This window comes from Neltuma alba, unplaced genomic scaffold, assembly GCF_004799145.2.
Source record: "Neltuma alba isolate B1F8T4 unplaced genomic scaffold, ASM479914v2 tig00001566_pilon, whole genome shotgun sequence".
Classification (NCBI taxonomy): domain Eukaryota; kingdom Viridiplantae; phylum Streptophyta; class Magnoliopsida; order Fabales; family Fabaceae; genus Neltuma; species Neltuma alba.
Genome location: NW_021632513.1, coordinates 212,316 through 226,365, shown reverse-complemented (window position 1 = coordinate 226,365; position 14,050 = coordinate 212,316).

The following is a 14,050-nucleotide window of genomic DNA, read 5'->3' as shown; positions in this document are numbered from 1 at the left end:
AAGTTGCACAAAAAATTTAGAATTTATCAAATGATTAGTAACCAGAGAATAAAATTGTAAGTTTTCAATTTATGGGTTTAATTTATGATTCGCCTAAACCGTATTACTTCTGAATGTGTACCAAATTGGGTTAAATGACTTATGTGAGTTTATAAAATTGGTTCGATCCCCAAAAGATGAAAAAACTGGTTTTAAAAGAATTTAAAGCCTTATTATGCTAATTAAGGGCATTATAGAAAAAATTTTAAAAGCAGTACTTATAAGAAGAGTTTCGATCTAAGAAAATTACAGAATTTTTCAATGATTAAAGGTAGTTTATGAAACAAATAGAGGAATTTTCAAAGCAAAAAAGCAATAAAAAGCATTTGCTGAGATTAAAGTATTACTTTATGGCCAAGGAAGACAAATCCAATTTGACTTCCTCCTCTTTTCATTAATGGCTCAATTAATACACCATTATTACATCATGTAAAGATCATTACGATGAGAGGATATACAGTAGAATAAGACAAAGTAGAAGTAACAATTATTCCAATTTTCCAATAATCGAAATTGAGAAAATGCAACCAATAAAGTGTAATTTTGCATTTAACCCTGGAAGCTTGCTAGAGTAGTTATTCTTTTCTCTCCTTCTTCCTTTAAATGGTATCACATATAGTAGGATTGGAAATTTTTCAAGAAGAAGCTTATAGAAATATGTGATGAAAAAGGGAATAAATAATAAAACTTATGGAAGAAGCCTCCTCCATTTCAAGAAAGACCATATGGGAGCATAAGATTATGACACCTAGACCTTGTAATTTCTATCAACTCTAAGGACAAGAAAAATACACATGGAGAGCTGTGATGATGACACCTCATCCATGTAATTTTAATTGAGTTTGATGGCAAAGAATAAAGGATTATTTTGAAAGACATCATAAATAACCCTCCTCCCCCATTTTATGAAGAATGTTCATTCAAGACAAGAAAAAAGAGAGGGGAGGATGAAAACAAAGAGCAAAGGAAGGAGAAGGAAGAAATCATGCAAGATCAAGCTTTAACATAAGTTAAGAATGTGAATTTAGATGATGTTTATGTTATCCTTTTTGTTGTTAAACTTGGTTATGGCTTTTAATAAGTTTCAAAAGTATGAAATCCTATGGAGAGGAGCTATTCAATTGTGATTAAAGTATGGAAAAAAATTACTTGAAGTTAGATTAAGATTTAAGAGGTAGAAAAATATGTTAATCAAGTGGTTTGCATGAAAATTGAATGAAACCAACTTCCCATAACTTTATGAGAATTTTGGCCAAACTTAGCATTTATGTTGGAGTTGAATTTTGATGATTTTAATACTTTCAATATGTTTAGAATAAAAATTATGGGGGTAAAAGTGAGAAAACAAGTTTGGAAGTATCATATATTGATAATTATCACCTAGAGAGTGAGGAACTTAAGACTAGCCAAGGGCTAGATAGTGTAGTAGAAAAAGAGAGAGAACAATTTTTGAAGTAAAACTCGAGAAAAAACTAGTTATGATTTTCAAAAGTTTCAGTCAAAAAAAGGCAACACTAAAAATTATACTCAAAATTTTAAAAAAATTTCAAAAATTCATGAAAAATAGAATAACAAGTCTAGAACAGTATTTGAGGCCTAAAAAGTATAAACAAAGTAAAAATAATTTATTTTAGAATTTTTTATAATTATTGGTGTTTTTAGCTGATTGAGGAAAAATTGGTCAAAATAAATTACTTTAAATACATAAAAGTCTCAATAATTCACAAAAATTTGAAAATGATTTTTTGAGAGGTGATTATAAATTTTAAAATTATTCCTAGTCTCTGAAAGTGCAAAAGTTAGCTTTAAATTATTTAAAGCTAAATTATATTGATAAAAGGCCAATTTCAGGAAAAATTAAATAGAAGAAGTTACAGGTCAAATTTTGATATGAGAAAAATAAGAAAACCTCTCCTCATTAAAAGTAAGTTATTGGGAAAGAGAAATGAATTTTTAGAAGTACTGGATTAGACAGGATCCCAAAAAAATTAACTGATATTAGAAAATTATATAGTGAAATAACCAAAAGCACGGTGGAGCAAACTTTTTTCCTATTTTTCTGCATGGTTTGGCAAAGTAGGAGGACACTTGGTAACTTGAAGGGACATGTGGCATGATCTTGTGATAAATGGTTAGATCAATAGCCAAGTAACTATGGAATTTTAAGCTTTTCATAAGGGCAAAAAATGAAAATCCAAGTAAAAAATTTGTCTATATACCCGCTTAATTTAAACAATTCAAAAAAAATTAGCAAAATTAGGAGAGGAGATTTTGCTCTGGAAGCTTTGAAAAGGAAGAGGAAAAGGAGAATAAGAAGATTAAATTATCATCAAGTAAATCATTCAAGGTAAGTAAAGTATTCATTAAGGGTTTAATTACCTTAATTAGTGCTTGATTTGGAATTAATTTAGATGGTTGAAAAGGACTAAAATCCTAAGAAAAACTTGCTGCCCAAAATGTCACTTAATAAGATATAAATGATTCACAAATGGTATGTAGATTAGAGGATAGAAAATGATTGGAAACTAATGTTTTAACTCAGTTTATAGAAGAATTCCAACATGTGATATCATTGCATACCATTCACCCAAGCTAGGATCATGGACTTAGATTTTGATTCTTATTAATTTGATGCTTCTAATGAGCTTAAAAGGTAAAATTGTGTAAGGTTATGTGGAGAAAATGTGTTTGGAAGTATTAAATCTGAAAATGGAATTTTTGGAATCCTAACCCCTATATTTGGCCAGGCGAAGTTTGATGGGAAGAAATTAAATTTTGATGAAACTAAGTTCAAATATGGATTCTATATGAAAAATCATATAAGAAAAACCTAGGAGAATTATGTTGGAAGGATGATGCAAAAACCCTAAAATCAAGGATTAAGAGCTAGGTTTTTAAGTTAAGTGTTTGATGGAATTGTTTGAGTAATGTAGAAGGTCATTGTTGTGTGATTGATAGGCATCGATTGTATGTTATACCATGATGTGGTTGAGTTATGTATGATGAACTGTGTTTAACTCCTTACATTTATGTCTTGAAAATGTATGTAGTTGATTTGTTAATGAGATGATCTTATGCTCCCTTTCCATGGCATGAAAATGTGAATAGATATGTGAGAAAATTTGATTGTATATAGCATGAATAAACCTTACATCAGTAATACTATAATTGTTGTTCTCTGTCACTGGAATTTTCTTAAAATCTTAGTGAGGGGTTTCGATTTGGTTTTTAGTTTTTCCCCCTATGTGGCACGTTGAATCTTAGTCAAAATCTAAGTTGGCAAAATAACCGAGATACCTGCCGCATCAGCACTTTTTAACGGAAATGTTAACACCGTTAAGCCTTATTTAATGGTTTTAAAAACAAAGGACTAACTTAAGGACTCAATAAAAACGAAAAATAAAGTTTAGGCACCTGACTAAAAACTAAGACAAACTATAAAAACTTCTAAATTAGTTTTCCCCATATTTATTTATATTACCAATTTTAAAACATTTTTTAATTCAAAACAAGCTTGTGAAAATTATAACATTTGTTTATTGATATTTGAATGTCTAGACACAATAACAATTTTGAATTATGATTTATATTTTTTTTTGGGAAAATATCCCTATATGAACTTATAGTGTTTCAAAGAATCATTCTTCGATGACTAACAAAATTTGAAAGAAAGTTTAGAAAATCTTATTTAGAAACTTTCATGCTTGGATCATTTATTATAAAATATTCTTTCTTTATGAGATTTTATTATTGGAAAAGGTGTCTTTTGTTTAATGGTAAATTGATTCCATGTATGCTTAAAAATGATTTTTAGAAAATTGAATACATAATGTTAGTTGCTAACGGCAATATTGTTGGCCCTTGATGCTCCACGGTTAATATCAAACTTGCTTGTTATTCATAACTTGAGCCACACTAACTTGTTATTTATAGGCATTGTTCTTGTAGTGACACTAAAATAAAATACTAATTTTGATTATTAGTATAAGAACTTATTTAACTTTTTTTGTCCTAAATATGATACCATAATACACTTTGTTTTTTATATTTATCTATATTTTTTTAAAATGGTCATTGTAATAATGATAATTCTAGTCAATACATTTGATTAGCAATGATACTTTAGGAAAGACAAAACCTATTTATTACAGATAACTAATTTAACTAATTTTCTTAATCTACTCAAATTAATTAAATAGTTTTTATATTAAGAACCAGAGACAGTAGTATAAGAAGATTAATATTTTAATCATTTATGGTAGGCTTGTAAGAAATATGAGTTTGTGTTCCAATGTCATCTGAACTTGTTATCTGCTTTGGGGTAAGAAGTTCGAATCCTAGCATTTTTTTGTTGAACAGGAATGAATACGTTGACAAGAAGTACTATTTTCAGTCATTAATATAAAAGATTATTTGACATTTAATTTGATCTATTTTATTTCTCATATTAATCTATTTTTTTAAAGTAGTTCTTATAGTAGTTACACATGTTAAAGATTCCATCAAATGGTAATTTTAGTTAATATACATGATTAGTAAGAATATTTTAAGAAAAATTACGTCTATTTATTATAAACAACTAACTTAATTGATTTTCTTAATTTTTCAAATTAATTAATTAGGTGTTATATTAAAGATCGAAGATATTATAATAGTTTACAAAACATGACAACTAGGCTATGGACTCTAAAGAGCTAAGGAGTTCACTAGCATTAGTTGTGTGATTGACAAGAGTTCAAATGTGATAATTCCCTCATTAGTGGAGGATTCGTTTATGAAAATATATTTGTTCCTATTATCCCATAACACTACAAGAAAATGTTAAGTTAGTAGCGGAACATTTCTAGCGGTTCAACTAAACCGCTAGAAATTCTAACATTTATAGCGATTTTAAGAAAAACCGCTGCAAATTAGCGACGCTTTGACCACTGCCGGCATATTTCTAGCGGTTATAACCTAACCGCTAGAAATTCATAGCTAGAACATTTCCCGGGTTTTGGCGGGAACTTGGTGCCAAAATTGTAGCGTTTACTTTCTAGCGGTTTAGGCCATCAAACCGCTAGAGACTAAGAATTTCTAGCGGTTGCCATCTGAACCGCTAGAAAAGTTTTAATTTCTCGAGGAGATTTATGTGACCGTTGCAATTTCTAGCGGTTTCTATAAGAACCGTTAGAAATTTCTAGCGGTTCTTATAGAAACCGCTAGAAAAGTTGTAAATTCCCAAGGTACCGTAAATGTGGTGAGTGACCGTTAGTGTTTTGTAGCGGTTTTGTCCAGAACCGCTAGAAATGCGAGGTCTATATATACCCCCTTCACTTTCACTTCTTCAGTCGTTCAGGAAGCGAAGCTCTGCTGAATTTTCTCTACAAAATATATCCGAGTTCTGATTCAGTTGCAGATCGTTATTTTCAGGTAGAAGTAGTAATTTATTTATAAATAATTTTTATTTTTATGTTTTATTTAATTTATTATGTTGTGACTTATAAATAATTTTTCTTTTTATTTTATTTATAAATAATTACTATTTGTTGTTATTAGGATGAGTCGTCGACCAGGGAAAGAGCCAGTTGATCCTGAGAGAGCTGGACCCAGTGAGGATCGTCATGATGTTGGTGAGCCATTCCCCAGCATTCATGACTACGATCTCAGCGAGGAGGATATCCTCAGTTTTATGGAGCAGGATGATATTGAGCGGACTAAGGAGGCTCATTTTACTGGAGATGAGCAACCCCATGCTAATGCTGCTGACGAAGAGGAGGAGGAGGAGCAGGTTCAGGGGAATGAGAATCCCCAGGCTGCGCAGCGTCCTGCTCCCAGATGTCAGGCTGGTTTTGAGGTGGAATTTGTGGGTAAGTATTTATTTAACTTTTTTAAATTTGATAAGTATTTAATTTATATAGAAATTGTATTAATTCATTGATATATAATTTATTTCTTAATTAAATTTTACAGACACTGAGGGGAACAGGTCCTATAGGAGGCTGACAGCCAGAGAGCTGTCTATGATGACGAGCGGACGAGTGGTTGTGCCGCTCAATGAGTTGGGCCAATCGACGAAGAAAGGTGGCCAGTTGTACAACAAGTACGTGCGCCTCCTTGGTCAGCAGTGGACATTGTTCCCTATCTACGTGCAGGATTGGAAGAAGATCACCTCAGAGAAGAAGCAGCAAGGTTGGGAAATGATGAACGTAATATAAAATTGTTATTTATAATTTTTTTTAATTTAAATAAATGATTATATATTTTGTTTTCAAATAATTTAATTGTTTGATTATAATTTTTTATTTATTTAATTTGTTTGTTATTTATAATATTTTTAAAAGTAGTTAAATGAATATATATATTTTTTATTTAAATTATTTTATTATTTGAAAATAATTTGTTATTGATTTCATTAATTTATTACTTGTAATAATTTTAAATTTAGTTGAGTAAAAATATTTTTTCATTTAAATTACTTAATTGTTTAATTATTATTTGTTTTTGATATAATTTGTATTTTATTTATAATATTTTTAAATTAGTTAAAAACTAAAAATTTTTATTGAAATTGCTTAATTGTTTGTTTATAATTTGTTATTTAGTTAATTTATTATTTTAATCATAGAATAAATTTATTCTGGGGGAGGAGTTGAGGGCTAACACGATCAAGAGGTTTGGGATGGCATGGAAAAACAGGAGGGCCGACCTATGGAGGGAGAAGAAAGGTGACAGGACGAGGCCCCTCCAGGAGATACTGGCAGATGTACCTGGTGGAGTCCCGGAGTAAGACTGGTCCAGTTACATCTATTTTAGGATGACGGCTGACCAGATGGTATGATAATATTGTATTAATTATAATTTCTTTATTTTTTATCCAACTTGACTAATTTAATTTAATTTTTTTACATTTTGCTTCAGGCTCTTTCTAGGAGAAATGTTGGGAGCGTCAGGCATCAGACGATACGTCATAGGGCTAGATCCAGGAGCTTTGCGATCACTTATGACGAGATTGTGAGTACTTGAAATAAATTTATTAAATATGTATATGTATTTAATTTGTAACTAATTATTTCTTTGATTTCATTTACAGAGGGAAAAGATACAGCAGGAGTGGGGATACACGGCCACTTATGGCGAGATGTGGCCGATGGTGTATAGACCTCGAGACGGGCGTGCGTCGGATAAGGTTGAGGAGATAGCGGTAAGTAATAAATTAAATATTAATATAATATCACAGTGTAAATATCATTTTATTATAATTAACTTCTTTGTATTAATTTTGGTAGGCACGGATGACTCAGGTCGTTACCAAGTTGCATGAGTCCCAGGGGTTTGCCTTGGATCCCACCGCCTCACTTTTAGCGGGTCGTGGCCGGCCGCAGCACCCTGGTCGAGTTAGCAGGCTTGGACTTGGACCTACACCAACTAGGTTGCCCCGCTCAAGTGGCGCTAACCCTTCATATACTGCCGGGAGCTCTCAGGCGAGTGCGAGAGTGAAGCGGCCGGGTTCCTTATCCTCAGAGGAGTTGCGAGAGGAGCTCAGACAAGAGTTAGAGGCCAGCATCGAGGCCAGGGTGGAGGCCAGGATTGAGGAGCATGATCGTCAGCTGCAGGAGCGTGATCGTCAGCTGCAGGAGCGTGATGCTCAGTTCCAAGCGCAGCTTGACCAGCTCTTGGCAGCTGCTACGGCTATGCGTCATGTGGTGGTCAGTATGGCTCCAAACATCTCGATTCCTGAGATCCCCGACCTACACCTGTCACCAGTCTCGCCCCTACCCCTCATCCGCTAGTCCAGTCCCAGCACGTTGAGCGGCCTATCCACCCCCAGCCGGAGGATCCAGCGGAGGACGATCACGATGATGCTGCTTCTACCCCTCACCCATGATTTATCTTGTTTTCATTGTATAGGATTTTATTAGAATTTTGATTTTATGATTTTATACACTATTTAGATATTTATTTAAATTTTATATTTATTTTTTACTTTATTTATTTATTTCTATACTTTTATTTATGTCAAGTATTAATTAATATTGAAATATTTATTTATTTATTACTACATGAACATTACAATTTATTAAACACGTTAAACATGTTAATTAATCAAAATAATTCTATAATTATTTATTAATTTAATAAATATTTATAAATGTTAATAATTTGTTAATAATTTTGTAATGTTATTAATTTATTGCGCAGTATTTTAAATACTTTTGCAATATTTAATATTTAAAAATAATATCATTTCTAGCTGTTAATAAACCACAAGAAAATCAAGGCGAAAATTTTCTAGCGGTTATAAAACTGCTAGAAAATTTAACCGAAACTCCCCTGGTTTTGAAATTTGTAGCGGTTACAAACCGCTAGAAATTTTAAAACCGTTGGAGATTCAATTTCTAGTGGTTATTAACCGCTGGAAAAATAAAAATTGCCGTTAAAACTGCTAGAAATTTCTATCGGTTTATAACCGCTACAAAAAATATTTTGCATTTCTAGCGGTTATTAACCGCTGGAAAATGAAAATTTCTGTTAAAACCGCTACAAACAAAACCGCTACAAAAAATTGACCATTGTACTCCGTTGGCAGCCTCCTTTATAAGCTAAAGCACTCCAACTGAATTCCATTTTAACTTCTCTTTGAGCTTCTTGTGTCATATATTCACGAAATTTGAGCAAGATTAGTGATGGATAGGTCGTGGATCAACTTGCACCGGTTGACTCCGCAATACTTGGCTGGTCTAAACTATTTCTTGGATTTTGCTTTCGCCAATGTTGCCGTAAATGGTAAGATTCAGTGTCCCTGTCCTAAATGTAATTTCAAAAAGTGGCATCCCAAAGATATTGTTAGAGAACATTTAATCTTTAAGCCCTTTCCGTGAGAGTACGTATTTTGGCAACTACATGGGGAACGGCCAAATATGGGTGCTGAGTCAGTTCCAGTAGTTTCACGGATGGGCGTTCGAGTGGATGAAGCCGATGCCGTGAATGATGCTGTGCGTGATGCTTTTGGTGTTCACGAAAGCCCGAATCCCAACGAAGATGAAGTAGAGGGACCTCAACCGAAGTTTCTAAGAAACGAAACTGCTCGGGAATTTTTTGACCTCATGACCGAAGCTGACAAGCCTCTTTATTCTGGGTGCACAAAGTATTCGAAGTTGTCATTCTTGGTGAGGCTGTATCATATCAAATGCTTGTGCGGTATGACTGACAAGGCGATGTCCATGTTGTTGGAATTACTGGGAGATGCTTTCCCCCAAGCTGAATTCCCTCCATCTTTTACGAAGCAAAAAAGATTATTAACAAGCTTGGCTTGAGCTATAAGAAGATAAATGCATGCCCAAACGACTGTATGCTATACTGGGGAGATGATGCCAATAAAGAGATTTGTACGAGATGCAAGACGTCACGCTATAAGTCGGTATGGAAGGGCAAAAAGCAAAAGAAGAAACCGGCCAAAATTCTCAGGTACAAATTATTACAGTGTGTTACTTGTTCTGTCTCTAAATATTCGATGTTTGAAATTCTTAAAACAATTGATTATGTCATCAATTTTTTTTAAATTGAGTTGATATTTAGTATTTAAATATTCGGTATTTTAAATTTTTAATATATTATTTTCTTAGATACTTTCCTTTGAAACCACAGTTGCAAAGAATGTATATGTTATCAAAAATGGCTCAGCACATGAGGTGGCACGCGACTGAGGAAAATCCAGATGGTAGGTTAAGGCACCCACGACACTCGAAGGCGTGGAAATCATTTGATGCGAAATTTCCGGACTTTTCCAATGATCCTAGAAATGTACGTCTTGCATTAGCAACCGATGGTTTCAATCCCTTCGGAAACATGAGCACAAGTTACAGTATCTGGCCGGTGGTGTTAATTCCATACAATCTACTACCTTGGATGTGCATGAAGCAGAGCTCCTTTTTGCTTTCCATGATCATTCCTGGCAAGAAAGCACTGGGAAATGATATTGACGTATACCTGCAACTGTTGATACACGAATTGATCGACCTATGGACGAATGGTGTTGAGGCATATGACTCACATGACAAGCAACTATTCAATCTCCGTGCAGCCTTGATGTGGACAATAAGTGATTTTCCAGGTTTGGGAACTTTGTCTGGCTGGAACGTGCATACTGGGTTGGCCTGTCCTGAGTGCAATTTTGATTCTGTGCCATGTCGCCTTCCACAAAGTCGCAAGTGGTGCTTCATAGGACATCGACGGTTCCTTGATTCCAAGCACAGACTTAGATTGCAACGGATTCGCTTTGATAGGAAACAGGAGAAGAGAGATCCTCCTGTTACTTTGTCTGGTATGGATATTTTGCGGCAGTTAGAAGATGTTAATGTCGAGTTTGGTAAGAGTGTGGATCTCGAACGATTGGGACGACGATCTCGTGGCACATCTAATACGCAACCTATGCAATGGCGGAAGAGAAGCATATTTTTCACTCTTCCTTATTGGGAATCTAATTTGCTACGACACAGTTTGGATGTTATGCACATTGAAAAAAATGTGTGCGATAATGTGCTATATACGTTGCTCAATGAAGCTGGAAAGTCCAAAGACCATCTCGCAGTTAGAAAAGATTTACGGGCCTGGGGAATTCGTGAAGACGCTTGGCCTGATAAAAACGACAAGTTTCAACCAGCTAAATTCACCTTGACAAAGAAAAACAAGGATATCTTCCTCTCGACGTTGAAGAACATAAAAGTACCAGATGGATATTCTAGCAACATCTCAAGGTGTATCGATCTGCAGGCTCGAAAGGTTATTAGGTTGAAAAGTCATGACTCTCATGTTCTTATGCAACAGTTACTTCCATTGGCCTTGAAAAACACACTTCCTTCTGATGTATCAGTGGTTTTGGTAGAATTATGTTCATTTTTCAAGAAGTTGTGTGCGAAGGTCTTGATAGCGGAAGAGCTTGATCAGCTGCAAAATAAAATTATTCTTACACTTTGTCACTTGGAGATGATATTTCCTCCATCATTCTTTACTGTTATGGTTCACTTGACTGTCCATCTTGTTCAAGAAGCAAAGGTTGCTAGCCCAGTTCACTATCAATGGATGTACCCTATAGAGAGGTACTAGATTATCTTTTATTCCCGCCTCTTTAAATTTCATATTGTTCTTTCATTTACTCGTAATTATTAATGCAATTTTAACTTACAGGTACTTGGGAAAATTAAAATCATATGTTAGGAATAAGGCATGGCCTGAGGGGTCAATAGCAGAAGGTTATTCCGGAGATGAGGTCCTAACTTTCTGTTCAAGGTACTTTGATGACATGGAGACATCTTTTAACCGCCCGCGTCGCGTAGATGATTCTCCTCCTGGTCCTTCCACGTCAACTTTATTTCCTCCTGTTGGGAAACCAGTTGGAGGATATGAATTCTTCAGACTCACTCCTACAGAGAAACTCCACGCACACAGACATGTTTTGATAAATTGCAGCCAAGTTGAACCCTTCATGCAGTAAGTATATATATCATATAAGCTTACTAGCTTTTACACTTTATATTTGTTTCTTACTGACTCTTCTAACAAATTACACTTTACTGTAGTGAGTTTAGGAGTTACCTCAGGCGTCAGCTACGGGGGCGTGCGCATTCTGCTGATATTGATAAAAGAGTCCACAAAGAGTTTCCCAGTTGGTTTACACGTCGAATACGTAATGACAACAGCCCATACACAGATAAATTCAAAGCTCTTTCTCTCGGTCCGTTAGACCATGCACGAAGGTTTACTGCGTATAATGTCAACGGCTTCAAGTTCTGTACGGTTGGACGTGATCAGGGATTGCTCACACAAAACTCTGGAGTTTGCGGGATATTCGGAACGAGATGTTATGCTAGCAGTAGTGATGGCGATATGCGCTTTGGAGGCGTCACTTACTATGGAAAGCTAATTGACATTATTGAGTTGAGTTACCAGCTTTGAACCGTGACACTGTTCAAGTGCTCCTAGGCAAATACGACAACTTCACGGGGACTCGCTACTGACCATTTGGACATCACCTTAGTTAATTTCTCTAGACTAATTCATACGGGGGCATCTGAAGATGATGAGCCATATATCCTTGCTTCTGAGGCACACCAGGTTTACTATGTCGAGGACGAAAAACATAAAGATTGGAATATGGTCGTTCACCTCAAGCCACGGGATCTTTATGATATGGGTGATGGTGACATTATTTACGACAGTGAACCCTTTCAACCCTCGAATCTTGAAGACTTCTTTCCTCAAGGAGATGATAATTTGTCAATTATCAGGTATACGTCTTTTCTTAAATTATTTAAATAATTAACTACTAATTACTAATTTTTTCCAAATACATTATAATTCTAACAAATTTTTTTAAAATGTGTCCTTTCAGGCCGGATGATGATGGAGAATAGCAGCATCCAAAATTTTTATTATTAAAAAAAATTTTCGTCCATAAATACATATGTATAAATTAAAATTGGTACAGTTTTTAAAAAAATAATAAATAATAAATTTGTAGCAGTTACATAACCGCTACAAATTTATTATAAAAATTATCATTTGTAGCGGTTATGTAACCGCTACAAACTATAACCACTACAAAATACTAGCGGTTATGTGTACGCTAGAAAATGACTAACAGATACAAAATGCAATAAAATGCTACAAAAAAACCGCTACAAATGTGTCGCTGATCTCTATAAATATCATATCTTCTCTACATTTATTTACTCCATCTCTTTTCTTTCCTCTCCTATTCTTCCTCATAATTCTCTCTTTTTTTCTTACTCTCTCATATGGTGGTTTCTTTCTCTTTACTGTATGGTAAGTGAATTTTATTTTATAAGTCATTGTATCTTTTATTTGTTTTTACTTAAAATTTACTAACATATTTATTTCTCCTTTTCTTTCAGATTTTTCTTCCTCACACTTGTCATGCCCTCCTCAACTGATTCAAATATTCCTCAACCTAACACGATAGGTTCAATATTACAAACTATCTCATCTTCAATTCAACTATCTCATTAAATATTCAATTCAATTATCTTATTAAATTAAATTCACTTCCTTTAACACACTCATAATTTAATTATATATTGTTTATTACAAAATTTAAATATATAAAATGTAACACAAGTAATTATACAAATTAACAAAAATTTTTAACATAATCTATTTAATGGTTTTTAAAATTATAATATTATATTTTCTAATAATGAAACACCACAAATTTTTTTCTGGCACGGAAAACATTTCTAGCGGTTTAGAACCGCTACAAATATTTCGTGATTCTAAAATTTCTAGCGGTTCAAACCGCTAGAAATTTTTTTGGCGCCATTTAAAAATTTAATTGGCGAGAAAATTTAATTTCTCCGAAATTTCTAGCGGTTCCTCAACCGCTAGAAATTTTGGCGCACTGATGAAAATTTTTAATTCTTGGCAAAATGAGATTTGGTTCAGAATTTTTCTAGTGGTTATAAAACCGCTAGAATTTTTTTTCCTTTCAGCATGTTCTAGCGGTTGGTTAACCGCTAGAAATTGTCTAGCGTTTTGACCATGCTGTGTAGCGGTTGCCATAACCGCTAGAAATTTTTTCTTGCGCCTGGTTTTCTAGCGGTTTTGTTAACCGCTACAAATATTATTTGTTGCGATTAAAACTGCTAGAAATGTCTCACTTTAACTACTACAATTGACATATTTTTTTGTAGTGTAACTTCCGGTAAAGAGTGCCAAAAAAGAGATGCTAGTAAGTCCCTATTCAATTCCTAGCGTTCTCAAAGGTAAAGGTACCCAAAATCGGATTAGTTAATAGATCGGTCAAAGTAATGAGTTGAAAGGTTAATAGGTCATATCAGAATTAACTTGAAGTCAAACAAATGATAATTAAAATAATAAAATTAAATTAAAATGTGTAAAAAAATATTGATTAATAAAAGTATAATTTTAAATTATTTTATTTTTAGTATATAAAATGCATTTCTCTCATCGCTTCTTTATCATTCACGTGCCCTCTCTTGTCCTCTGTGAGATT